Source organism: Canis lupus, chromosome 8 (genome assembly GCF_048164855.1).
Source record: "Canis lupus baileyi chromosome 8, mCanLup2.hap1, whole genome shotgun sequence".
In the NCBI taxonomy this organism is placed as follows: domain Eukaryota; kingdom Metazoa; phylum Chordata; class Mammalia; order Carnivora; family Canidae; genus Canis; species Canis lupus.
In genome coordinates this window covers 12,988,839-13,016,639 of record NC_132845.1, presented here as the reverse complement: position 1 = coordinate 13,016,639, position 27,801 = coordinate 12,988,839, and the positions used below count along the sequence as shown (strand labels likewise).

The window sequence follows — 27,801 nt, the reverse complement described above, 5'->3', positions numbered from 1 at the left end:
AGACCATTCATTTTATTTTTTAAAAAAATTAATGAGACATTTTCTTTACAACTTAAGATCAGAGCTGGCTTAATACTTCGCAAGTAAAACACCATCAGGTACAAATATTACAAAGGATCTGTGAGCTTTCTAAGTGATCTATATCATGTTGTGCAATTCAAATATACACAATTTATATAAATAAGAAAGAACCATTCACTTTAAATACACTTTTCTGAGCATTCTTATACTTGTGCAGTAGTTGTTGCCAAGGATCCCAGTTGAAGAATGGCTCTGCAGAAACACTCTTTAGAAGAAAAACCTGTCTCCCTGACTAGTGGCATGAAATGTTAAGTGTAGAGAAGTAGGTAAAGAATTGCTCTTCACAGGCCCCCTGGACTGAACTCCTTCACAGAGTCCTCCTGCACCCATGGGGACCATAGGTAAGTCTACACTGCCTAATCCTAGGATCCACATCTGGGAGAACAGACCAAGTTGATCTCATCCAGGACAAGTGACTTTTCTCCTTATTAATTCCTTATTTAGCTGAACTATAAATATTATTAAATATTTGCTTAGGAACAGCCAGAGCACCGTACTGTTCAACAGATGAGGTTGGTGTGTTTTAATTGTATGCACTCTGAACACGCTTAGTTTAGCTCCCCCTCTGTACTCCACATTTTCCTAAATTCCAGTTATTGGAAAGACCTTTTTCCTTACAACTCAAGGCACAGATTTTCTTAATTTTTTTTTTTTTCTGTTGCTGGCGGGGGGTGGGGGGTGGAGGTTGTTTTGGGGGCATGTGTGAGAACAGGAGGATTATGGGGGTGGAATGGGTTATGACACATTTTCATTTGCAGCTGCTACAACTCCCCTGCCTTAATCCAGCCCAGATCTCAGCAGAAACCTAACACCATTCTGGTGACCTTAGAACTGCACCAGTGCCTCACATCACCAAATAAGGTAAGTCGTTTGTTATCTGAGCCATAAATATTTACATCCACTAGTGACAAATGTATAAAGAGTGTGGAGTGACTGTGTAATTTCAGCTGCTCTCCTCAAGCCTGTCAATAGTTTCTCTTATCTCCTGAAAGCCCTAATGACTGATGTGTGCTAGTTGAATAAAAATGTGCTCCTCAGCTTGTTACCCTCCTCTAATTGTTCATTATGACCACATTAGTCACCTCAGAAGTTTTTATTTTCTTTTAAATTTAAGGCCTGTTACGTGAAATTGTTCAGAGTGGCAGACGTTCAGTGGACTCCTGGCCTCCCTCATTCGTTCATATGCTCTATCCCCATTGTTGCCCTAAACCAGGAAATCATCACCATTCCTTCTTCTTTCTTTACTAGCATTAATAGTGACAAAACAATTCCTTTTTTGTTCCATTCCCTCTTGCATATATTTGGCTTGGGAGGCTAAGTCTTAATGATGTGTCTAAGCAGTGTTTAGACATATGCTGATAACTTTCTAAATCAAACAGGTAACCACACCACAGAGTGGTTATGATATTAAAGTATTTTGGAGCAAGCACAGTGAAAACTCTTTCAAATATGAACTGGCCTGAAACTGAGCATGCTAAGGGTAAAGTGGATCCTCTTTTATTCTTCTATCAAGAACTGGACTAGTAAGAAAAAATGGAAAATCAGTAAGATCATGCTGTTGGTCTTCTCAACCAGGCCATTATGCAGAGCTTGTATTTCTATATAAATACTAAAAAAAAGAACCCCAAAGGTTAGATAAAGAGATAAAAATATACTTAATTAATTTGAAAGATGAGAATTAACAATAGCTAAACATTTGGATAATTCAACTTTATTTTTTAATTTACTTTTAGATTTTATTTATTCATGAGAGACAAGGAAAGGGAGGCAGAGACATAGGCAGAGGGAGAAGCAGTCTCCCTACTGGGAGCCTGATGTGGATCTCGATCCCAGGACTCTGGGATCACAACCTGAGCCAAAGGCAGACGCTCAACCACTGAGCCACCCAGGTGCCCCTGGATAATTCAACTTTAAAAGACCTAAGTCGGGCAACCTGGGTGGCTCAGCGGTTTAGCGCCACCGTCAGTCCAGGGTGTGATCCTGGAGACCCAGGATCCAGTCCCACGTCCGGCTCCTTGCATGGAGCCTGTTTCTCCCTCTGCCTGTGTCTGTGCCTCTCTCGCTCTGTGTCTCTCATGAATAAATAAATAAATAAATAATCTTTTAAAAAAAAGACCTAAGTTATTTTTGTTAAAAGGATGAGTGAACTACTGCTGACTAACTACACAAATGCCTTCATCACAAGCATAACCTTTGAGAAAAATAGCTACAGATTTCCCTAAAACGCTGTGATGGCTTGATGGCTAAAATTCAAAGGCTAAATTTTAGATCAGCCCCTGTAGGATTGTTCCTGTAGATAGAATTTGGATTTAGCAAGAACTTTAGCAAACCCTCAGAAACAATGAAGTTGATAACTTGCAGAAATCATACCTGGAAGGAAGACTCAACTCCCAATGCTTTGCAGATAATTTGAGTGTAAAAAATATTAGTTGAACGAATGAATGAGAAGAGAAGTTGAGAAAAACAGGAAAGAAAGGATCTTAAGAGAAAGGGTGATCCTTAAAAATCTTCGTTAGAAAGCGTGTGTCAGGAATTTAGCTCTTCTCATCTTTGTGTGTGTGTGTGTGTGTGTGTGTGTGTGTGTGTTGTGAGTTTGCATAGCAGTGACTGATCAGGATAACACTGGTTTTCATGAGTCAGTGGCTTATAGAAGATTAAGCTAGAATGGACTGCAGAGATGGAGTTCACTTAGGGGGGTTTATGTTTATAACCTTAAAAATTATTTGGAATTCAGTTACCTGAATTAACAACCATGTGCTCAAGATAATTTTCAGTAATACGTTGGCTGCTATTCAGGCTCAGGAACATAACTTGCCTCTAGAACGCAACTCCGTTTTCACCTACTGCTCAGCCCTCTACTTTCTAAATATTCAGTACCCTCTTAATGTTTCCTAGCTGAACAGAGTTCTTGCCTTCCTACCAGGGCTTTATATCCTCCTTGCTCTCAAATTATCTTTTCTTCCCTGCCCAGCAAAGGGCCCATTTCCTAAATTACTTCTTTTCAGCTTGATATTCGTGTGATTATTAAAATAATTGTCACTATGACTTACAGATTTGATCTCCCCAGGATATTTGCTTTTAAAAAGAGGAGTTTGCTAATCCAAATTAATTTCTAATTGTTCAAATATTTATATGAGAAGAGATAGAAATATTTTAATTAGAAGACCTTTTGGTGGCTCCATCTACTCATCCCTCTTTGGACTGGGCACCCACTCCAGCACTTACTCAATTCCACCAAATAGTACAACATACAAATCAACACTGTTCAGTTTCATACGGTCATACTCTCCTATGTTCTTTGGCAAATGTCTTTTCACCACAAAATTCCCAGTGGTTAGAGAATTATGGTTAGACAAATGCAACAAAGCTTAAAGGAGTCAACATTCAAAATAGAAGTTACAAGGGGTGAGAGTGTCCATTGTTGGAGATAATGTTCCATGGAGGCAGACCACCTGAGATCAAGTTATATCACCTTGGGACAGTCATTTAACTGCTTACTCCCCATTTCCTTATCTGTAAAATGGGAAATATGCCATTGCTCTATGGATCTAGGAACTAATGAATGTGAACATGCTGAGAAAAATAAAAATCTCAAATAGAAACCATTGTTATTATCAGCCAGTAGAGAGTTTAAGTAGAATACTTAAGGTATAATCACTATTCTTCAGCCACATCTCCTTTGAAGAACAAATCTTCTGAAAATATGATCAGTATTTCATATTTTTATCAGTTTTAATTATTTTTTTGCCCTTAAAATGCAATTCAGTGTTAAGACTTCAAAATAAATAAGCAAATCATTTTTGTCCATCTTTATTCCACTTCTCAGACTTTTTTTTTAAGTTTGGGAATGAATATTGTGAGATAGTATGTAGAGTATGCAGGGAGACTTAATAAATTGGCCAGAGCACAGAACTCACAAGTCATAGTCAGAAGCCCTCAAAACTAGCCTTGATTATAGTTTTTCAACTATAGACCTTGGGAGTGTCACCAAATCTCACTGAGCCCTGTTTTTCTTATTGTTTCAAAGGAGATAATTCAGCCATTTATTCAAGAAATACCTTAAGCACAGTCTATGGCATCAATGATGGACACATAATTTAAAGTTTAAGTCTGCTCTTTCCCCTGAGGGTTCATCTGCCCTGTCTATCTCATAAGAATTTTTTGAGTATCAAGTTAGATATATAATATGACTTGGCAACTCTAAAGTTGTCTATAAATAGATAAAATTAAGTCTTCATCGTGCAGAGAGCTACTTTTAAGAATGGCAAACAGCAATTTTTAATCTTTAGTGAACATATAACCAAAGGCATAGGTATTCACATATTCAAATAGAGCTTCCCAAGAAGGTCCATGGAGGTTTTGTCTTATTTTTTAAATCAACAAAAGACTTAAATGCCAAAAAAAAGGGGGGGGGAGGGCAAGATAAATAAACACTTGAACTTCGTCCTCTTTTTCCTTTCTATGATCCTCTAAAAGCAAATGTCAGCAACAATAGTTGCGCAGTATATTTGAATAATAATGCTACTCTGTTCTTTATATTATTTGAATGTGTTCTAAAAAGAGTCATCTTAAGTGGTCACTAGCAACTTAAATAAATCCAATTTTAGTTAACTTCTTCGGAACTTATAAGTCATGAGCTAGGCATGCATAATGACAAAATCCTTTCTAAAACTTAATTTAAGATTCATTAAGTAAGCTAGGTTATAACATATGATAATACATTTTCATAGAAAATGAAACTTATGAAAATACATTTTCATAGAATCGGGTTTAAAATCAAAGATTTGGAAATAAATAAAGAGAAAAATTATACTTAGACTAATGAGTGAGCAGGACATGCCTTGAGGCCTTTTGGTCTGAGTCACGTGTTAATGATGAAATTTGATTGTGTGTGGGATTGGCTGTCAGGAGTTACATGTTGCCCCATTTGGAAGGAGGCTGATTTTTTTTTCAGTCAATGTTCCTTCTTCCACTATTGCCTTTGAAAGTCCCCAACAGTTCCAGTTACATGTGCATGGCATATTTCTACTTTGAAATGATTCATTATAGTCTCATACTTATTTCAGACAAGATTTCTACCTGCTTTAATACAATAGAAATGTGTTCTATGTGATTTGAAAAACAAAAGGTGAAATTAAACAAAACAAAACAAAAGAACTGTGGATCAGAGTGTCATGAAGAAAACATATTGCAGATCCTGAAACACCTAATCACATTGCAGCTAGAAGGGTTCTCAAAAGTATCAGTGACACAAGAAATGTCTTTGGGAATATCTTCATTTTTATATATGTTTTTTTTTCATGAAGTGCTTCATTATTCATATATTATGAACTGTTCATAAGATTTGGCATAGATTCTCTCCTCCAGGCACTTTGGTCTCCAGTGACCTGTTAAAATGGTCTTAGCACGTTCACAAGGCTTTTCATTGCAGTCCAGCCTGTTTGTAAAAACGATCCATCAATATCATGTTCAGATGACAGTCTATGTAGAACCTGCCTTTGCTTAAGCAGCCTGTCTAATGCTGAGAGCGTAGAATTCTATCCAGGAATGACATCTTGAATAAGTTTGGGTTGGGGCATATTGCATTCTTCTTCAAGACTATTTTTTTTTCCTTCTCTTCAGACATTTCCTTGCTTTTACAAGGCTATAAAAATAGGAACACATTTTTCTTTCCTTTGAAATTATGTTGGCCCCAGTTTTTCTCTTCTCTGGGGTACGAGATAATTAAATCTGCATGCAAAGAAGGAAATGTTTACAAAGCCATGATTTTGATGTCATGTGCTGTATTCAGCCCAATATCTGTGACAGCCCATCCAACCTCTGCTTGTTGACATCAGCTGAATTATCTGGGCTGACATTTATGGAGGCTATCATTTATAGGACTTTATGGTTGTCTTCCAAAATAATATGCAAAGGAGTTCTCCAAAGGTAGTTTCACAATTGTTACCCATATTCTGACTGATTCCTGTACTTGCAGGAGAAGACATGACTAATTAGACTGAATTAAAAATAGCCCAGAAAGCTGTCAGTGACAGATATGCATTACATGCACTAGCTCTAGTCCAGATGCTGGAGATACAGCAAACTCTTCCTCCCTTTTAGCAGCCCTTAATTGAGCTTCAAGTTGGTTTTGTGTATTTTTGAAAAGTTTTAATGGTTCCAAGAAAAAAAAAAAAAAGGACTCACTTTTTATTCTTTTTAACATTACTACTCCATTAGTAATCTTTTCCTCTCCCAGGGTGGGCTGGCTGACATGCAGCATGTGCCTCTTCCCTAGATGTGATGCTGTTGAAAGGGGTCCCCACCACTTCCTTTCTCCTTCAGCACTCTTCACTGCATGCCCTAAGTCAGCTTATGTTCTTAATAGTAAAAATGCAAACAGACCCCAAAAGGTATGAGTTCATGTGCCAGGGAACTGAGAGGAGGAAGAAATCCAAGAAGAATATAAAAATATTGTTTGCCACACACCCTTGTAATCTATGGCATCTCAACCTTTTATTCTAGGGGGTAGAAGGCTGAAAACAGCTTATTTATTTGTCGTTCTTACAAAGAAGTGATACCAAACTTGGATCCCTTCTTTGTGGCTTGCCTAAGAAAGCATTATTCACCATAGCTGCATCTAATTTTATGAACCTAGATGCCAAGACTTGCATTATATACATTTAGAATATCACCTTATTGTTAATCCTTTCAACAACGCTGTGAGGAATATATTATTATCTCCATTCTACAATCATTGAAACTGAGGCATAAAGTGATTGTTTCCAACCCCTAAGGTAAGAGACCTAAAACACAGAAGAATAAAGACTCTAAGCCTATTATGTTTTCCCCTAAAGGTCCATGATCTTAAATGCTTTATTATATTCCATTCTTAGAGTAACAAAGTGAAGAAAAAAATTTATTTTAAGGGCACCTGGGTGGTTCAGTGGTTGAGCATCTGCCTTTGGCTCAAGTCATGATTCCAGGGTCCTACGATCGAATCACGCATTGGGCTCCCCAGAGGGAGCCTGCTTCTCCCTCTGCCTATGTCTCTGCCTCTCTCTGTGTGTCTCTCATGAATAAGTAAATAAAATCTTTTTAAAAAATCTATTTTAATACCATCCTTTTATAAATCATGAGAGTAAGAGTTGATGAGGTATTCCAGTTCTTTCTCATTTAGTGGCAGAACTAGAACTCCAGTATTCAAGTCACCAAACTTGAGTACATGTTTTGGGCAATAAGTCCTCCAGTAGTAACAGCACATCCTTGAAAAAATAATCCTGTTAAAGTACACTATCTAGATTAAGTTTAGGTTTTACATCTGTTTGCCGTTTTATACCTAAAAACTAATAGGATTTCATCATTGCGCACGTTAAGATCAGAATTCTGAAATTTAAGACTGAAAAAAAAATGAAATTTAAGACTAAAAATCGTGGCCCCCTTCACCTTGAAGCATGTGAACTAATACATCTCTGCTTAAACACTCCTCTCTGTCATATGGCTTTATTCTTATCTTTCTGAATATTCCAGGTGCATTTTCATTATATTAGTAACTCTGGAACGTTTCCCCATTTCTTCTTCCCAATCTTATGACTTATCATTACCAGCATGTTCCAAAGGAGGAAACTGAGGTACCTAGAGATAGAATAAGTTGCTTAACTTATTTAAATTATAACTTCCTTAAAGAAGACAGTATGGTTCTGTAGTAAGATCAGCGAGTTTGAGCACAAGAGAGACCTAAAGTTCAACTCTCAGTTCTGAAAAGCATTAGTTATGCAAATTTAGTTAATTACCTCTACCTCTCTGAACCACAGTTTCCTCATTTGAAAAATTGGGGTAATAAAGCCTAACTCATTGAGTCATAAGGCTCAAAACCGAAAGTGTTAGACCAGCACTCAATACATAGTAGGCTCTCAAAAATGTTTAGTTCCCTTCTATTTTGTATTCCATACAAACACCCAGGAACTGTTTGTTGTCAGCCATAAAATTTTGACTCAAGGATTCATTAACATAGAGAGCAGCCTGAGTAAACCACTTTTTCCCCAGCACTTAAAAATGCTTAGTATCCAGTTGGGGATATGGATTCAAAATGGAATAAAACAACTTGGCAGGAAGATCTCCTCTTTTCACAATTGCTCCCAGCCTTAGTGAGAAAGCAGGCACAGTAAACCATTCCCCTGTTTCTTCAGGAAGAAATATAAATCTGGAATGTCAGATGGTCAGGAAAGAAGAGAGAGGAAGATAAGAGAGCTACCTGATGGAAGGATAAATCTCCACTTGACTTATGCCCAAAGGAAATCTGGGTTAAGTTATTGGGGTTCAGGTCCAAATGCTTTTTTAAAGCATCATCCACAGACACAGCTTCCCCAAACACACTATTTCATCAGATACTAGGAATTGGATTTGGATTATATAGAATTGTTTATCTTCAACTACAATTTTTAACAACCATATAAGCTAAAAATTCAAAACTTCAGTGGATAGTATTTGACAGAAAGATAGGAGGAAAAATATCTAAATCACTAAGCATTGAACTCCCATATATTAAAGCTGTGAATGATATATATTCCCTTATACCTGCCTCCCAGCCAACAACAATAATAATGGCAATGAACTCTTATAGCCTTCTTATAGTGAGTACCATTACCCCTTTCATAGAAGAAGAAATTGAGATTGAGGGAGTGCACTGTGTTTCATAGTCTCAGTGAATGGACTAAACTGTGCCAAAACACTAGAAAACATGTTTTCTTTCTTTTCTGAATCAAAGCATCACTCTGGTTATATGATCTTAATATTCTTAACTTAATATTCTTAACTGCAACCTTTGCTCCTCAGTCTTGAAAACCACAGAAATAAGATAGTTAACCAACTTTTTTTTTTTTTTTTGCTTCCTATGTGAAACCAATGTAAATCTCTTCTTAAAATCCTTATATAAATTTTATTAAGTAAACTTTTTCTGTGTAGGACACATAGGAATATTCAGAATTCATTTTCTAAAGAATTCTCTCACCAGTAATTTGTAGAAGTTGCTGAATTGCTAAACTATATTTAGGACATTACTAAAAATTATGTTGTTTTGAAATGAAATTATTTAAGTGTGAAATTGCTCCCTATCAGTTTCAGTTGGTCAGGTCATCACCAACTATATAGTTTCTCCAGGGCCAAGTTTCCCCCCAAACCCCCAAACTTTGTGATATACATTGAGCTTCAGAGGTGCCCGGAAAATCAATTGAGATCTAAGTCAACTCTTCCTAATAGAGGGTGGCTTGTGCATCCATTAGAATAGGCTACATTATGCTGCCATAGTAACAAATGACTTCAAAAACTCAGTGTTCTAAAAGAATAGATTTTCCAGTTGGGCTACATGAGCAGAACAGTTCAGCAGGAAGGCTACGTTCAGGATAGTCATTCAAGGGACCCCAGATTGCAGATGCTCCTCAACACAGACTGCCACAATTGTCGTGGTAAGTGGAAGGGAACATAGCAAATCACCCACTGGCTCTTGAAGCTTGTACCTGGGGGAGACATACTTCACTTCTGTTCACATTTCATTGGAGAGAGCAAGTCTATGGTATTACAGGTATTCCAACTTCCCTTGACTGATGGGTTTGGTGCCATTGACCTTGCAGGCCCTCTAACAAGGAAAGGTCAAGATCCCTACTTCTGAAGAGTCTAAATACTTTTTGCCAACCCATAGGTGGCAGCCTTTAAATTTCAGCAAGGTGACATGTTTATTTGGCCATGCCTAGGATGTGAACTTGTTTTATCTCTTCCACCAAGCCCACTATGAGAGAAAGCAACTTATTTTATATATTAAGAAAGAAATTTGAAGAAAAAAAAATTTAAAGATGCTTAACTAAATGTCAGTCACTTGGGACTCATGAATTCTTTCTTATTCCATCCATGGCACCTCATTTTGACTAACTTGCATGTAATGAGATAAGCATGAAGACCAAGGTTAGTTTCTACATTCAAGGAAAATATGAAGGTACAATCCGGTAATAATTACTTCAAGTTTGTAACAAACAATTACTAGAATAATTCTCTAAATTTAAATATGTAAAATAATTGTTTCTTAAATGTAAAAAAACAACAACAACAAAACTGTTAAAGCACTGAACCCTTGACTATAAGATAAAATACAAGATAGATTAAAAGAAGTATATTGGTCAAACTGGGTGATCACAACACACACAGAAGTAATGGAATATAAATAAAATTTTGAGAGTGTCAATATAAAATTAACATTTAATATTTGTAACCTTTTAGTAATTTAACTGTTATTCTTTTAAAAAGAGAATAAATATTTATGATATATATCTCAAGAAAAGTGTGCTTATTTTTGTTCAGACTTCATGTATCCGGTTACATTGCCTTTTGGTTCCAAGGCACCCTCATGTCAGGAACACAAAATAAGGACTTTTAATTGCCTAATATGAACACCTAAGGTAACGAAGTGAGAGTTAATGACAAAATAGCTATCATCCCCGTGAGAAGCTTCTATTTCTGTTATTCCCAACATAATAATATTGAATGTCGTGTAATAGTTTTGCCCTTACTCTGTAACACATGTGATTATGTGACAATAACATACCCTTATGTCTAAGGTAGCCTACCCCTTTTTGGATGCAATCCAAGACAAATTCCTGATATTCTTTTTTTTTTTTTTTTTTTTTTTTGGTACAGCTTTTAGCAAGACCTCAACAGATTGACATTTAGATGGTATTTGTCCCAGAAGAGTTGGAATACTTCAGTACCCTTAAAGTCATCATCATTGCCCCACAAAGGGAAATGAATTCACCAAAGGAAATACATACACCAAAGACAATTCTTACAAGTTAATATTACTCCATACCACAGCCCCAAATCCCAACATAGAATTTCTATGAGGTAGACAACCATATGTGCAGATATGATTTGTCCTCGAAATACAAATTATTCTAGAACAATGTTGAAAGCAAGCTCAACTGTCAGCTCTTTTTTTCTCACTAAAACTACACACTAATAATAATAAGAAAAAAATCTCTAATTTAGGTGGGTCTTTGGAAGTGGTAGTGATTGACAGTAGAAGGGGCTCTGAGGGCTTGCTCTTGTCACTGTTTTGACATCCTAAGAGAAGAAATGAACTACTAGATGTTTCTTGGGTGTCTCTTTGGTTAACCTTTAAGATGGAGTTGAATTAACCAATTGGCGAGGGGTGTGTAGATGAACTGTGGCTATAGAAGGAATATGCTATAGTTGTTCTGCACTTCTTAAAATGATTACAAAATAAACAGGCATTTATAGGGGCTGGACAAGGATGGTTATATATTCAGATATATGACCAACAGTGTCTCTACATTACACACACTTAAAAACTTTGCCTTGATTTATTTAAATTAAAAAAGTAATGTTTACAGAATAGCTTGTTTGCAACTCTGGCTTTCTAGACTCAAGAGTATACCAAATATTTGCAGAAATTAACCATGTACTCTTTGCCTCCTAATTGCCAACTGTGAAATTGATCTTTTAATTATTGCCTAAAGCCATATGTATTAAAGTTACACGGCAATATCCTTTAAAACAATTTGGCCAGGCTGCTTGCAACAGTCTTAATTTGAGCATACAAAATAGGCATCTGCTTCCCCCCTACCCAATGTCTACATGTATTAATCACAGTGAGGTTATTTTTTGATAAATCCATTATTTGGATTTATCAAAAGTGTATGTTTCAGACCTAAATGGTATAGCAGAAATACTTATGAGCATTAGATATCCAAATCACATCTTCCAATTTAGACAAATTATTATAGAGGAACTTGATAAATTTATATTACTAACTATTGAGAACTGTTTAAATGTTACTGACTGAAATCAGTTACTTAAATATACAGTATTTCTCATGCTCAAAACTGCCCTAATAAGTACTTACATTTAATCCGTATGTTATGGTAAGGGTCCTGAAACTGGAAAAAATAATTAATTTGCTGAGTCAAACTGCAACACTGAAGTTAGATCCAAATCTGTTTGAATCCCAGGGAACAGCAAGATTATATAATAACTTCAAAACCCACCTCCTTGTCTATCAAATGGAGATTACTGTATGTATTCATATGGATAGCATAATGATCATGTTAAATACTATATCTGAACGAGTTCAATAGCTAAAATCTTCAAGAGGGACTTATAGTCATACTGCTAGTCAATAAATTGGGCATAATAACAGTACTTTTTCCGTAAGTTTTTTCATAAGAATAAAGTGAGGTTAGATATGTCAACTGCCTAGAATTAGACCTAGAATAAGAATAGTAGAAGCTTAATTAAAGGGACACCTGGGTGGCTCAGTGGTTGAGCGTCTGCCTTTGGCTCAGTTCGTGATCCTGGGGTCCTAGGATCAAGTCACTTTGGGCTCCCCGTAGGGAACATGCTTTTCCTTCTGCCTATGTCCCTGCCTCTCTCTGTGTGTCTCTCATGACAGGATGAGCACTGGGTGTTTTACTATATGTTGGCAAATCAAACTCCAATAAAAAAAATATGCAAAAAAGGTGGAAAAAATTTCTAAAAAATAAAAATAAAGAAACTTAATTATTTATTATTAAGTATTAATAGCAAATTTTAAAATACCTGCTATCACTTTATGTAATATCAAACATACTTAATAAAGGATGAGGATGAATTTGCTTAGGATTCCACAGAGTTCAAAGTCTTATTTAGAAGTTTGGTATTACTCTTTATTTTTATTTCTTCATTTTGATTTGAGATTGGAGAACTGATTTTTATCTGCAGGCTTTTTCCAAAACATGCTAGCCTTCTTGATGTAATTTCCTATACATCAATCAGTGTATCATTGGATAATGTGCTGAGGAGTATAGTAACAGCGTCTCAAGAGACAGTGCAAACTCTAAGCGCTCACAGGGGATCTCATTTTGTCATGCTCTTTAAAAATAATCTCTACACTTAATTCCCTGCTGCCATCCATTCTATCAGTTGGAGTTGCAAGTGACACTCAGAGACTAAAATTTTTTGAGTTCTGGTATTTTTATATTCTAATTTCAAAAAACAGATATATATGTGATAAAATTTATGTGCTAGCCTTACTTTTGAGCCAGCTGGTCCAACATGGGGCTTTGGGAAGACTTTAAACTACTAAGCTTAATAAATTCTTTAACCACTTTTTTGCATTTCATTAAATTACACTTGGAAGTGCTTGCTGATTAGCCACTTCAGAGAGACAGTGAAGTTAAAGTTATTAAAATATCTTCAATGCCTTGGAGGAAGTATGTTATTTAGAGAAATAACAAAAACTGAATTGCTTATAATTTTACTCAATGAATGTTGTACCTCACCCTACTTTCCCTCCCTGCAATGCTTCCATAAGTACAAAGAATCTAGGTATTCAGGAAGATTTTGTTTCTTATTCTTGTATATTTTTAGAAATGCTAATGGACCACATTTAAATATAATTTTAAGGGTTCTGAGAATCTGTACTTAAAATTAATTTTAAAATATAGCATATAGCATGTCTCTATTCTTTGGCATGTTTAGACGTGAGAGATACCATATGCACACCAACATGCATTATCAATCAATTTTCAAAAAATTAGAACAAAAAAAAACCTAAGCTGTAGATTTCATGTAGTACAATCTCTCTTTAATGATTCAGAAAGCATTTAAAGACTGAAATGCCATGTGGTCAATATTATGAATATAATTTATCTCTGTAACCCTTCTTTACTACAGATTTTTAGAGGTGCCAAATGAATAGCATACTCCAGTTAATCAACTATAATATTCTTTCCTTTAAGAATTCTAATTTAGAGCAGTTATTCTCAGAATGTCCCCAGACCAGCAATATCAGTATCATCAGAGAGCTTTGGGTCTTTCCTCAGACCTCCTGAATCAGAAATTCTAGGGATGTGGCCCAGCAATGTGTTTTTCAAGCCCTCTGGGTGATTCAGATATAGCTAAATTTGAGAGCCACTGAATTAGAGATTCACTATGGAATAAAAGAAACATGTGCTTATGACCTTGATCCTTTGTGTTATTGACTATAGAGAAATGTCAGGCATTGGGCAGCCCCTTTAAAGTGTGGGCTTAAGCAGCAATAAATTTGGAAGGAGAAATTCTATTTCTACTAGGAGGAGTAGATAGTTATAAGGCTTGAAGAGCCTCATGGGGAATGTTACTCTAGATTAAAATTTTTATGAACTTATAACCACCCATTGATCCCATCACCTCAACTTGGCTTCAGTTTTAGGGCATCCCAGAAAGGTAGGCATACTTAATAGGGCCGTGGTGGTTATGGATTTCACCAGCTGCCTAAGGAGATTCACTTAGATTTCTCCTATTTCTTTTGCATGAAATAAAGAATGAGGAGCCATCTAAGGTTTTTTTAAAATTAGAACTGAGGACAATTCAAATGACTATAGGAAAAAGAAAACATTAATTGAATGTAGAGTTGCCAGATAAAGTACAAGATTCTATATTAAACTGAAATTTTGGATAAACCACAAATGATTTTTTTAGTACAAGCATGCCCCATGCAATATTTGGAGGCATACTTATATTAAAACCAGTATTTTGGGAGTGCCTGGGTGGCTCAGTCAGTTGAACAACTGACTCTTGATTTCCTTCATCTCAGGTCATGATCTTAGGGTTCTGGGATTGAGCTCAGCAGCAGGCTCCAGGCTCAGAAGGGCATCTGTTTGCATTCTTTCTCTCCTTCTCCCTCTGCCCATCACCCTGCTCACATGCACTCTCTCTCCCTCTCTTTCTCTCTCACATAGGTAAATAAATCTTAAAAAAAAAACAAACATGTTTGTTATTTACTTGAAATTTAAATTTAAGACAATTTTCTGTCCTTTTATTTGCTAAATCCAGCAAACTTAACCTTGTGCCTACTATTTCTAGTTAATCCCTTTGATGATCTTTTGGTAGTGTCATATTTATTGCATTTAGTCGAACTAGGTATTTGCTGTTGTGTTGCTAAGTTAATTAACAATTGGTTTTTGTTATTTTGTTTTGTCAAATATATCAATAATATGCAGAGTTTTTATGTATTTATTTGGTAGAGGAAGACAAAATATATATCTAAACAATAATTATATATTTTTCTGTGAATTATTTTCACCTAGAAAATGATCTTGTATCTTATATGACTTTATTTGATATGAAAACTAAATATGATTCCATTTATCTTTCTAGTTTGTAAGAAAGTAGCAAACACAATTATTTTTACAAATCTAACATTATTTCAAATAAATTCTAGAGGTTTAATATTTCCATCATAATTGGTAAACAGTTTTTAAAAGTAAAGAGAATCTTACATTTGAATTATTGCAAGAACACTTTTCATTTAAACCTTATTATAGTGCACAAGACCCTTTTACAGATACTATGTCTTTGATTCTTATCATTTTGTTTTGTGAGATTTGCTGTAAAAGAATATGTTACAGAAATCATGTTTTACCAATAAAAAAATTGAGATGGAGAAATGCTAAGAGATTCTTCTAAGATCATATTCTGGGGGAATTATTCTTTAAAAAATATATATATAAGTTTTTATTTTAATCCTAGTCATCCAGTGCTCATCAGGACAAGTGCATTGTCTAATCCCTGTCACCTATTTCACCCATCCATCACTCCCCTACTCTTGGGAACTATCAGTTGAGATGGTTATGGAGATATGGTGAAGAGTGTCTTTGCTTATATATCTTTCTCTCTCTCTTTTTTCCCCCTTTGCTCAGTTATTTTGTTTCTTAAATTCCACATGTGAGTGAAATTGTATGGTATTTATCCTTCTCTGACTTATTTCACTTAGCATTATACTCTTTAGCTCCATCCATGTCTTTTGCAATTGTAAAACTATTCTTAATGTATGTCTGGTAAAAAATGATATTGTGTACTTCTCCTGAGATTAGCACTTCTGCATACTTATATCATTGACATCTCTTAGACACCCAATGTGGAAAAGAAGCATATTATACTTTGCCCTTTTTACAAATAAATAAATGTAGGCTCAGAAAAATAACTTGCCCAAGTTTATAAGATCATCACATAATAAATGAGAGAGCAGTGACATAAGTATAGTGCTCTATCAACCATGCCATAAGTAGAACCCTGTTGAAGCATAAGTAATGAATCTTTTATTTATTAATTTTGTGAAGTTCAGAAGTTGTTTTATTTTTAGAAACTATAAACCACAATTGTCTTAGGTGTCTTTTTTTCTGTAGTGAAATACCACAATTCATTTAAAACTTAGGAGGAAATAAAATATAGCATAGGACCTTGATTGATAATAAATTCTCTCTGTGACAGTACTGAGTCAGATGACAAAAGGCTAAAGTTAGTCTTTAAATAAAGATCCATAGGTTCATAAGGCCAGAAGAATTAAGATATTACCAAAAATCCATTTAAGTTCTTACTTCTGCATGGGATGTAGAAAGCTAGAAAGAACATTCCTGCCACCCTCACAACAAGAAAAAGCTAAACAATCTATAAAATCATAAGCTTTATAGACCCATCAGAGAGTTGAAGATGCAAGACAACCAACTAGTCAAATCTAAGAAAAGACAGGCTCCTTCAAGGAGATGGGGCATGGAGATTGGCTTGTCTGGGGTAAATAAATAGCATAGGAGGAAAATGGGACCATCATAAAAGGAGGTAATGATTTCATGTAAAATATTTGATCAATTGTTAATGTCGGAGTATGAGCTACCATGAAAATATAGAATTCCTTGCAACTGTAGACAGAAGGAGAGTTGGCAACCAGCCACAGACCCTTCTCCATAGACCTAGACATATATTCACAAGAAAGGATGGGAGCTAGCGGGTAACAGAGACAGCTTCCATTGGTGGTGAAAGCCTTGGAAAGGGGAACAGAGTCTGTGCAGGAGAGGCATGACCCCAAGACTGGATCATTTTCTTCTATTTCCCCTATGAAGCCAAGGTTTTGTGCCATTGAGGGAAGGGCAACAAACCCTCTTTGGGTCTGCACAGGTTAAAAAGCATTGAGACCAGGAGAAGAGGACAGGAAAGAGCCCTCTACACTGGTGGAAAGGCAGGAAATGAGTTTGGGTCCAGACCATTAGAGATGGTCTCACCAGTGGGAGAGTAGCCATAGAAAACTTTCTTCCAGGGATCCCTGGGTGGCTCAGCGGTTTTGCACCTGCCTTTGGCCCAGGGCGTGATCCTGGAGTCCCAGGATCGAGTCCTGCGTCGGGCTCCCGGCATGGAGCCTGCTTCTCCCTCTGCCTCTCTCTCTCTCTCTCTCTCTCTCTATCATGAACAAATAAAAAATAAATAAATTTAAGAAAAAAAAAACTTTCTTCCACCTAAGACCTATTAAAGATACAGGACAGAGTTTGGCTGCCATGGGGAGGAAGAACAGAATCACTGAGAAGACCTCTTCACGGGATATAAAAACACAGGGCTTGACTAAGACAAACTCTGAATCAGAACAGCCAAGAAAACCCTCTGAAAACCCCCACTAGGCTAGCAAGCATGAAGAACAAGTAAATGTAGTCTACTGCTAGAGGAGTTGGAAGAACTTGGAGCTCTCTCTGAGATACACGCCATATGAGACAGTCTAACGTTGATCATAGAACAGAAACATTGAGTAAAATGTTCTGGCAACTTGACCTCCAATCCAAATACAAGGAATCCAAAAGGATTTGATACCTATAGTAGGCTGAAGCTAATAATAGGAATAACAACAGCAACAAAATAAAATCTAGCTCATTTCCTAACTAGATGGACTCAGTCTGCCCACAATAGAGACAAAGCAGAAGAGGCATGCTCATTTGCAGACATAACTACAACTTATCTTAGCCTCTACTGTCCTGTGTGTTATGTCTAGTTTTGGATAAAAAAAAATACATGGCACATGAAAAAGAAAGAAAAAAATATACTATCAGAACTCAATGCATCATCTAGATCAGACTCAGCTATATCCCAGATTTTGAGGTTATCAAACAGAATTTAAATATATGTGCATGTACAAACAACCTTGAAAAGATCGTGCAGAGCAAAGGACAGCCATCTCTCTGCTTGCAAGACGTGTAGAAAAATGGACACCAGTGGAGAATTGCCAACAACATACATTTCTCATTTCTACGTTTTCTTGGTTTCTAGTGATATTTCTCTTGAGTTCCCATTCTGTTCACCACTCGGATTATTTTGCCTGACAGAAGCTACGACCAACTCCATTTGGCCTATGTCATGTAGCAGAATCTGAACCAAAAGCATTTGAAATATCTATACCTTCTTTTGGCCTGGATGATATGCAGAAAGTGTACCAAATAGGCTTGTATAATATTTCTATCAGTGAAAATAAAGAAGAATTATGCCCAGGAATGGTTAGGACAAAATATCAAATTTTCAGAATTGATCTCTGTCCTCATCCTTTTCATTCTATTACCTAGGAAGTGACCTAGGAAGATGATCCCTTTCTGAAGATTACCACATTCAGTGACTAAGCTATTTTTGTAAGGAAGAGGTAAGGAAAGTTGAGTCAGAAATATTTCTTTTTATTTTTTTAAGATTTTATTCATCTACCTTTCACTGAGATGGCGCTGAAGGCTAAGAAGGAAGCCCCTGCCCCTCCCAAAGCCTAAACCAAAGCAAAGGCTTTGAAAGCTAAGAAAGCGGTGCTGAAAGGTGTTCACAATCACACAAAAAAAGAAGATCCATGTCACCTACATTCCGACGACCCAAGACCCTGCATCTCCGAACGCAGCCCAAATATCCTCGAAAGAGCACCCCCAGGAGAAACAAGCTTGATCACTATGCCATCATCAAGTTCCCCCTAACTACTGAGTCAGCCATGAAGAAAATAGAAGACAACAACACACTTGTGTTCATTGTGGATGTCAAGGCCAATAAGCACCAGATCAAACAGGCTGTGAAGAAGCTCTATGACATTGATGTGGCCAAGGTCCACACCTTGATCAGGCATGATGGAGAGAAGAAAGCATATGTTTGACTGGCTCCTGACTATGATGCTTTGGATGTTGCCAACAAAATTGGGATCATCTAAACAGAGTCCAGCCGGCTATAAATCTAAATATAAATTTTTTCACCATAAAAAAAAAGAAAAGATTTTATTCATCCATTCATAAGAGACACAGAGAGAGGCAGAGACACAGGCAGGGGACGAAGCGGGCTCCTTGAGGGGAGCCCAATGTAGGACTCCATCCCAGGACCCCAAGACCACATCCTGAACAGAAAGCAGGCTCTCAATCGCTGAGCCACCCAGGCATCCCAGTCAGAAATATTTCTAAGTTAATTTTTGAAGAAGCTCTTTCAATGCTTAAACTTACCAGATACTTGTGGATGATGCAGAGCTTGCAAGTCCATCAGCTTTGTTGAGTGGATAATCAGACTACAGCTGATTCAGAGAGCTGCAAGCATGATACAGATTAGGATCAAGGACCACAGTAGTGCGGCCAGAGTTGGCTGATTGGACTGGATGAGCAACACAGTGACCTGAAAAACTAAAGACATCAGTAAGGCATCACTGGTAGCCCATAAAAAAGTGAAAGGTCTGACTTAACCCATTTGTCAGGAATGAGTGAAGGCCATGCCCCCTGAGATGTGGTGGCTCTCACCATAAGAACACAGGTCAACTTTATGAAGAGTCACAATTTCTGACATGCACTGGTAGTTTCCATGTCAGAAACACAACCTTTACTTTACTCCAGTCTACAATGATGGATATGTAGCCATACCTGTAGCATGACAGATCTGGGTAGCAATGATGACAATTGGGATATGCAGGATTTAATTCTACTCAGTCTCACTGGAGAATGGAATTTTACCATGGATGTGAGAGACCCATACAGTTTGACCTGTAGCAGTGATTTATTTCTGTAGTTCACAGAACTGCAGAAAAACGGTATGTTCCATTTGTGAGTTTGGAGTTTTCTATAACAGCTACATCATTAGCAACAAGTCAATAAAAATGTAGCAAAGTTCATTAAAGGAAATAGTGGCTAGAGCTGTGACAGTGGCTTTGAATTCCATCCACAAAGTGGTGTGACCACATCCATTATTGATTCTGCATAGCTGACACTGAAGCTGAATGGCTACAGCAGCCCAAGGGACAACATCAAGTTTTGGCCTAGCCCAACCACCAGTGAACCCTGCCCAGACTTTTAGGGGGCCTCTGAGAATTGAAAGCCCCTTGGACCAATGGCTTTTCTTCACATGGAGGAATGGCATATAAAGTTTCTCACAGAGGAATAGTTATCACTTATTCTTATAAAGCCAAGATGCCTCTGAGGCCAGCTGTGTTTTAAATATACCATTTACAATGCAAAGCCAGCTGGGCCTCCCCACCTTGTTAGTTGAGTCCAAGCTGATATGTACTCAAATGGAAATATCAGGCAGGAGTGTCACAAGAGTTCCATGGGTCACGAGTTCAGTTTTGACAAGAGCCCAGTAGCAAGCTAATAGTTGCTTTTCAGGAAGGGTGGTAGCTGTATCAAGGAGGCGATAAGTCCAAACCCTAAAACAACTCTCTTGAGTGGAAGTTGCCTTTCTTTAACAGAAGCCTATAATTGGCAGATTCATTAGTCACAGAGACTTGCAATTCAAAAGGGTCATTAGGGGAGTGGAGCCCCAAATGTACGGAGTGTGCCACAGCTTCCTGGACAGCTTCCAACACAGCCCGTTGTTGGGACTGACCTGTAGCTCAGCCAATATAAAGAATCAAATAGAATGCCCAGAGGAGGCACATACTAATCCCCAAGCAGTCCAATAGAGGGTTTGGACTCAATTTGTTGGTGGGAAACTGAAATAACATTTTTTCCTTGACTGCTGAGGGGATGACATTATGAATCTGCCCAGATAGTCTCAAGAAACTTTACTTGATGACTCATATAATCCCTTATCATTTTTCGAGGGGAAAGAGCTCAGTCTTCCAAGGCTGCTTGCTATGCAAACATGCTTGAAAGATAGCCCAGAAGAAAGGACAGTCAGTGTCTCTGCTTGAAAGAAATACAGAAATATGAGAACCCTTGGAGAATTGTCTCTCAGTACTGTACACTAAAAAGGATGAATTTTATTTCATGTAAATTATACCTGATTTATCAAAAAATCATTTAAACTTTCATTCAAAAAATCAGGCAAGATAGGAGTGTGAGGTAATCTGGAAATTGTTTCTTCTCTGTTGTCAAGAGATTTATTTCCTATGTAAGTTAAAAAAAAAAAAAAACATATAATTGGATTGGAAACAAAACAAACAACAAAGCATGTTCTTAAGTGAAAGGACCTAATAGTATACTAAGCTCTCGAATGCCATTAGCACTAATTCATTAAATTGAGTTCAGTCAGCTCTATATACCTTGAGAAATCTACTGAGATGACTGAATACACCTCCCTTGATATTACAATCACTGATTATTCCCAGAAAAGGCAACATTTATGATGATGCATTTGTTTATAGTCCACAGGATCTTATATACAATCAGGAAGAAATAAGTCTTGAAGAATTCCATGAGAAGAATAAAAGTTCCTATGATTTACTACTCTGAAACTCGGTATTTTGGTAATACAAAAATCAGTTATTCTAGATTATTTCACAGACAAAGGCTTTTTGGGTCTTTGGCCCATAAAAATGATCTGGGCTTCTTAACAAATAGAGATGCCAGACTTCATGCCTACAGATTCTGATTTAATTGGTCTGGGGTGGGGCTCATGCCTTGGGTTTTTTTTTTTTCAAAATTCCTCTAAGTTATTCCAGGGTTATGACCAGAGTTCAGGACCACTGGCCAATGCAACAGAATATGCTGCCATGTTATTCTCTTCAGCGATTTGGTCTGTGAGAAAATTTCTAACACAAACCCTTAGTGTTATTTAACTAAACATTTTTATCTATCACTTTGACTTTAAAATTCAAAATGCTCAAAATATTAATGCATTTCAGCATTTCTTAATTGTGAAGGTGGAGGTGGCAAATCAGAATTAGTTTTTCAAATTAAAATATCCATGCGTCCACCAGGAGATTCTAATATTTGCAAATTAAAATATCCATGCGTCCACCAGGAGAATATGAGTGGGAGAGGGAGAAATATGTAAGAGTTTCCTACATGATTCCGATACTCACTATGACTACTACCACTCCATCTCTTATGAAAAACCACTGATTTATCTCTTTTGCTTCTAACCTGCCAAAGGAGTTAGATATGCTAAAACCATCAGTGGTCACCCTCAAGTCTCTATCTTCTTATTATGTAATCAAATCAATTATTTGGGAAGCCCTAAAATACAAACGTGACAAAGGGAACTCTATTGGCTAAGAGAGACACCACAAATTAAAGAATTTAGGCCCAGAAATAGCCAAATGCTTCCCTACTCTAAGAAATATATAACTAAATTCTACGGACAATCACAAATTTGTGCTTAAATGTAAAACATAAAATTTCTACAATGAAAAAAATACCATATTAGTAAACTAAAAGTATCATATTCTGAAGCCCAGACTTTTCAATAAACTTTCTAAACGAACTCAGATGAATTAGCTAACTCTCTGAACTCTAAACTCTCTAACTCATCACAAAAAATCTTCCATTACTTTGAAACATAAATAATAATAATTAATAATAAAATTTCAAATCTTCCTTTCAATGTATACACTATGCTTATGCCTTGCTTCTAAAGGAAGGTGATCTCTCTAGAGTCTTTTAATTCTTTGCTACCCAAAATATGCTGTATGGACCAGCAGCACCCTATCCCTTCAGGACTTGTTAGAAATCCAGAGTCTCAGGCTCTACCCTAGGCCAACTGAATCAGACTCTTCATTTTAACAGTCTACAAGTGGTTCTTATGCACGTTAAAACTTAAGAAGTACTGTTCTAGTCCATTGTTTTTAAGATGGTCATCTAAACTGCTATCCAGAAACATACAGTAGTGCCTATAAGTTATAAAACAAGTAGCACACAAAATAATCCATTTTAAAGAATTATTTTTAAAAGACATAAGAAATTTAAAAATCTCTTTAGCTCTTTTCTTAAACCATTGAATAAGATCCTTACCATAGAACAGGGTGGGATTTCAGTCTTTCTCTTTGAATGAAGTCAATAGATGATGGAACTGGAGTTAACTTCTTGGTGGAGATGGCAGTGGCAGCATTATGTGTTTTGTTGCTACTCATTTTATCTCTGTTTCCAATTTCTATTTCAGAAAGCGAACATAACAGGCTGCAATTTGCTAACAAGTGCAAGTCCAAAGTGCTCTTGGGGGGAAAAAAAGAACAAAACACAACCATAGCTTCCACCTGTCCTTTTTATTTCATATTAGTGCTACATAATGTTATTTGTCCAGATAATGAACATCAAGGGGAAGAGGTGGGACAGAAAACTTCAAACTTAGTTGTGTCACTTTAAATAAACGGCCTTATATTCTCCAGAATGGTAATTAAAATCAAGCTAATTTCCAAAAGCAGCCCCGATTTAAACAATAACAGTAATATTATAAAATCATAACAGCAATGGCAAAAATATTTAAAGGCCTTATTTGTTCTTACTGGTACATCTGGACATTGCATCATGAGTTTTCCCACTTCTATTAGCATCCTCTGTATCCCCTTCAGTTCATACTGTGACCTCCAGGTGAGAATGCTTTTATATAATTTTTCACACCCAGTTAAGTGATGAATATTATCATGAAAGTAAAACTCTAGACTTTATGTTAAGATCTCTACAGTAAGTATTTTGAGCTGGAGACCATTATGTCATGTACATAACATTTTCACAATCTGGCAGCCAAAAGATTTTTTTTTCTTTTAATAATGCATAAAACACAGAATTTAAAATTTTCCAATTTATATAATTTGGTCTTGGTGGATAATTATGTCACTAATAAACACCATGCCTGAAAGTAACATGTAGAAAATGCATTTAGTAAAACCCTTGGCAAGCTGTGCCAATACGTGGACCATGTATGATGTAAAAGGCCAAGCCCTAATAAAGACCATGCTTTAGAAAGAATGTAGTGCAGATTGGCCTGATATACAGAGAAACAAGTCTGCCCTCTCGAAGTAACACCTTGTGCCAAAACTCATAATATGAGATGCTTGGCTCAATGCCACCAGAGTAGATTCTACCTATAGTCATTGTATTTCTGCAATGGCTTGAGGCCAGTCTCCTAATCTCCATAAATAAATGATTAAAAAATGCAAGCTGTGAAAAGAGAAATTAGAATAACACATTTAATTAAATCACTACTTTGTTTTGTTTGTTTGCTTATTTTTGCCTCCTGTAATCACCTACTTTTTTCTTGTTTCAAAGGAGCAATTTTGCATTATTTGGGTTTGGAAAAGAAAAAAAACAGCTGGACTTTCTTTATGCCTTAACTTAATGATTCTATTTTCCTAAGTCTGTTCCAGTCTGATTGTGGTTTCATGCCCTTATCAATGGTAGGAGAAATAGAAGTTTATGAAATGCTACTCTTTTGGGAAAGGGAAGGGGGCTGGGATGACTCTATCATTACAAAAGGAAATTTCAATAGAATTGGGATCTAGAAAGTTATTGGCCTGAAGGTTACTATATAAATCAAAATTAGATTATTCAGAAAAAGATTAGTGTCAGATTACAGATATAAAGTTTAGCCTGCAATAAGAAAATTGAAAGGACAAAAGAAAGTATTTCTAATAGTGCCTAACACAGCTTGTAATACCTATTATTTATTGATCAAGTGAATGAATGAATAGGAAGAGCAGTATTCCATCATTTTGCATATGTTTTAAATTATAACATATTCCAATTGTACTGGCTAATAAAATTAAATTACAATCTGATGGAAATATCACTTTTTTACCTTATGCTACTTTTTGGCAACTTTTGACACAGTGGACCACATGCTTCTCCCAGTGCCCTTCTCTTTTGGAATCCATAATTCCATCGTTTCCTAATTTTTTGTTTGTTTTATCTCACTAGCTATTCTGAATGCTTTTAGCAAACATTACTCTTCTACTCTATAACTAAATGGTAGTCGCTCTCTGAAAAAATTCCAAATCTATATCTTGTCCATAGCTCTCTTCTAAGCTTGAGTCTTGTAGAACCAAAAGCTCAATTTTCTTACTTAGAGTCCCATTGGTTCACAGGTATTAAAATTCACATATTTATGAAGACTATAAAAATTAGTCTCTTAGTCTTTTCTATTTCATAAAATGGAACCATCACATACACAATTATTTCAGCTGAAAACCTAAGCAGAAACCTATGCTTGGTATCTGCCTTGCTTTACCCCCTCCCCAGTATATAATCCATCAGCAATTACTATCACTTTTAGCTCTGTAATATATCTTAAATCTATATGCACTTTCTCCATCCTTAGTTTCAATCCTAAACCCTTATCATCTTGCTGTGGGGTTACTGCCAAAACCTATGTTTGCATGTCTATTTTCTACCTCCAGTCTACTCTCTCCTAGCAACCAGAGTGGTTATAATTTTCACTAACTTCCTTAAAGCAGTTCCATGGCTTCTCACTAAAGTCAGGAAAAATAAACTCAACTGCTTGACCTTGGGATCTTGCACATACTGCCTCCTTCCACCTCTCCGACCCTAACTCATGTCATTCTCCCCCCTTGGTCCCCAGGTGGCAGCCACTTTGGCCTCCTTTCATGTTGCATGTGCCAAAATATTTCCTTTTTCAAGGTCTTTCATTTCTTGTTCTCTTTGTATTGTATCTCCCTCTACTTTTCCTCTTGACATGGCTGGCTTGTTCCTAAACTTAGGTCCCAAATTACCTCCTTGCCTTCTCAGACCATTCTTTCTATACTACTGCCATGGCACTTTTTTTTTTTTTCCCTACCATGGCTTTTCAACCATCATGGTTACTCTCTGGTTAACATTTCTGATTTGCTTCAAGATATTTATCACAATCCATAAGTATCTTTTTCCTTCCACTTTTCCCCACTTCACTGTAAGCTCTATGAGAATATGAAGCTTGCTTGTCTTGCTTAATGTCCAATGTCTTATAGATTGCAAATGTTCAGTAAATAATGGTTATATAAATAAATGAGGTTGTGAAAGAGTACTTCTCAGTAGTACATTATTTAATTTCACAAATTATCACTCATTTTTTCTTTAACATCTCAAAAGTAGCAGAATGAACACCTTCCTTCCCTCTCTCCCTCCCTCCCTTTCCTTCTTTCTTTCTTTCTTTCTTTCTCTTTCTTTCTTTCTTTCTTTCTTTCTTTCTTTCTTTCTTTCTTTCTTTCTCTTCCTTTCTTTCTTTCTTTCTTTCTTTCTTTCTTTCTTTCTTTCTTTCTTTCTTTCTTTTCTTTCTTTCTTTCTTTCTTTCTTTCTTTCTTTCTTTCTTTCTTTTCTTTGTTCTTTTCCTTCCTTCCTTCTTTCCTTCCTTCCTTCCTTCCTTCCTTCCTTCCTTCCTTCCTTCCTTCCTTCCTTCTTTCCTCCCTAACTGTACCATGTCTAAAAACTTCATATTGTGTGAATTTAGAAGGAATTACTTTCTTCTCTTTGGGATAAGTGGTGGTGGTAATGGTTGGGAATGATTACTTTTATTACATAATTTAGATTGTTTAAATATTGAAGTGTTTAGATAAAAATTTGCAGAGAGCCTCCTTGCTAATTTGGGGGTTCCAGTTGATTATACCTCAAATACCAACTATATAGTAACAAATTATGGTAATACAATTATTATTGTTATTATTTGCCATTTTTTGAGTTCAAGTAGTAAAGTAAGCTCTGTAGAGAGCTATTCAGGAACAACATAGGACTTGATACAAAGAGCTATAGATGATTCAAGGCTTGCTTTTCTACTCCTCCCATATCTCTGGGGTTTTTTTTTTTTTTTTTTTTTTTTTTTTTTTTTTTTTTTCATTTCCTTTCCTTTCCTTACATCCTTGTAAGGCTAAGATATTCTGAGCATCCTCAGTGCTCTCTTCAGCAGATGTTACCATGCATATGCTAATTCAACATACTTCCTTCCTACTCATCCCTACATTCACAACATCTTCAGTGTTTCTAAACAAAAACACTCGAAGTATCCAGATAAAAAATACTGATATATATATATATATATATATATATATATATATATATATATATATAAACTTAGCCACAGGGAACTGCATTTTTTTTTCCTGACAAGTTTTGAATTTCCTATAAAATTGCTGAAGGTCTAAGTTTGAGTTTTCTCAGAGTTTTCATTAGTGTGTGGGTATCAAGAAAGGGAAAGATTTTTATCTGATAAGAAAATAAAACAATATGTGTTCTTACATAATTATTTAAAACTATTCCTTCATGTAGAGAATAACTCATGTGATAAGGAATATACCCAAGCAAATGACTAAAACAACATGAAGCTGTACCTTGAAAACCAGGCTTGAAACACCTCTCAAAATTAGCAATTTTTTCATAAGGTATTTTTATAGTTTTACTCTTCATACCCTGAATTAGCATATTTGTTTATACATTTATTAATTCAACATTTATTAAGCACCATTTTGTTCAATAAAGGGTATACTTTATAAAGTATAAAAGACTCAGGAACTCTCCTCAAAGAGCTTATATTTCAGGTGAATATACCATTCAAAGTTAAACAGGACCATTAACAAGTGAGAAATATAATGATTTCATTTGGATCTTCAAGAAGTAAAAATATCTGATGGATATTTGGCATTAATAGATGGAAGGAATATGATAAGCAAAGTCAGAGATGAATAACCAAGACAAAATGTGCTCAGAAATAAATAGAATAGTTTTCCTGGAAATAAAATATAGAAAAGAGAATAATATG

The 27,801-nt window shown here is 36.1% G+C and overlaps 1 long non-coding RNA gene across 10 annotated transcripts in view; it reads left to right on the top strand.

Moving 5' to 3' along the window:
* Positions 1-9,403: 9,403 nt before the first annotated feature.
* LOC140637838 (uncharacterized) overlaps positions 9,404-27,801 on the top strand; it is a 161,045-nt gene continuing 142,647 nt past the window's right edge. For all 10 annotated transcript variants that reach the window (XR_012034911.1, XR_012034916.1, XR_012034915.1 and 7 more), the window contains exon 1: positions 9,404-9,524. This is a non-coding gene — a long non-coding RNA (uncharacterized lncRNA). The remainder of the gene's footprint in view (positions 9,525-27,801) is intronic.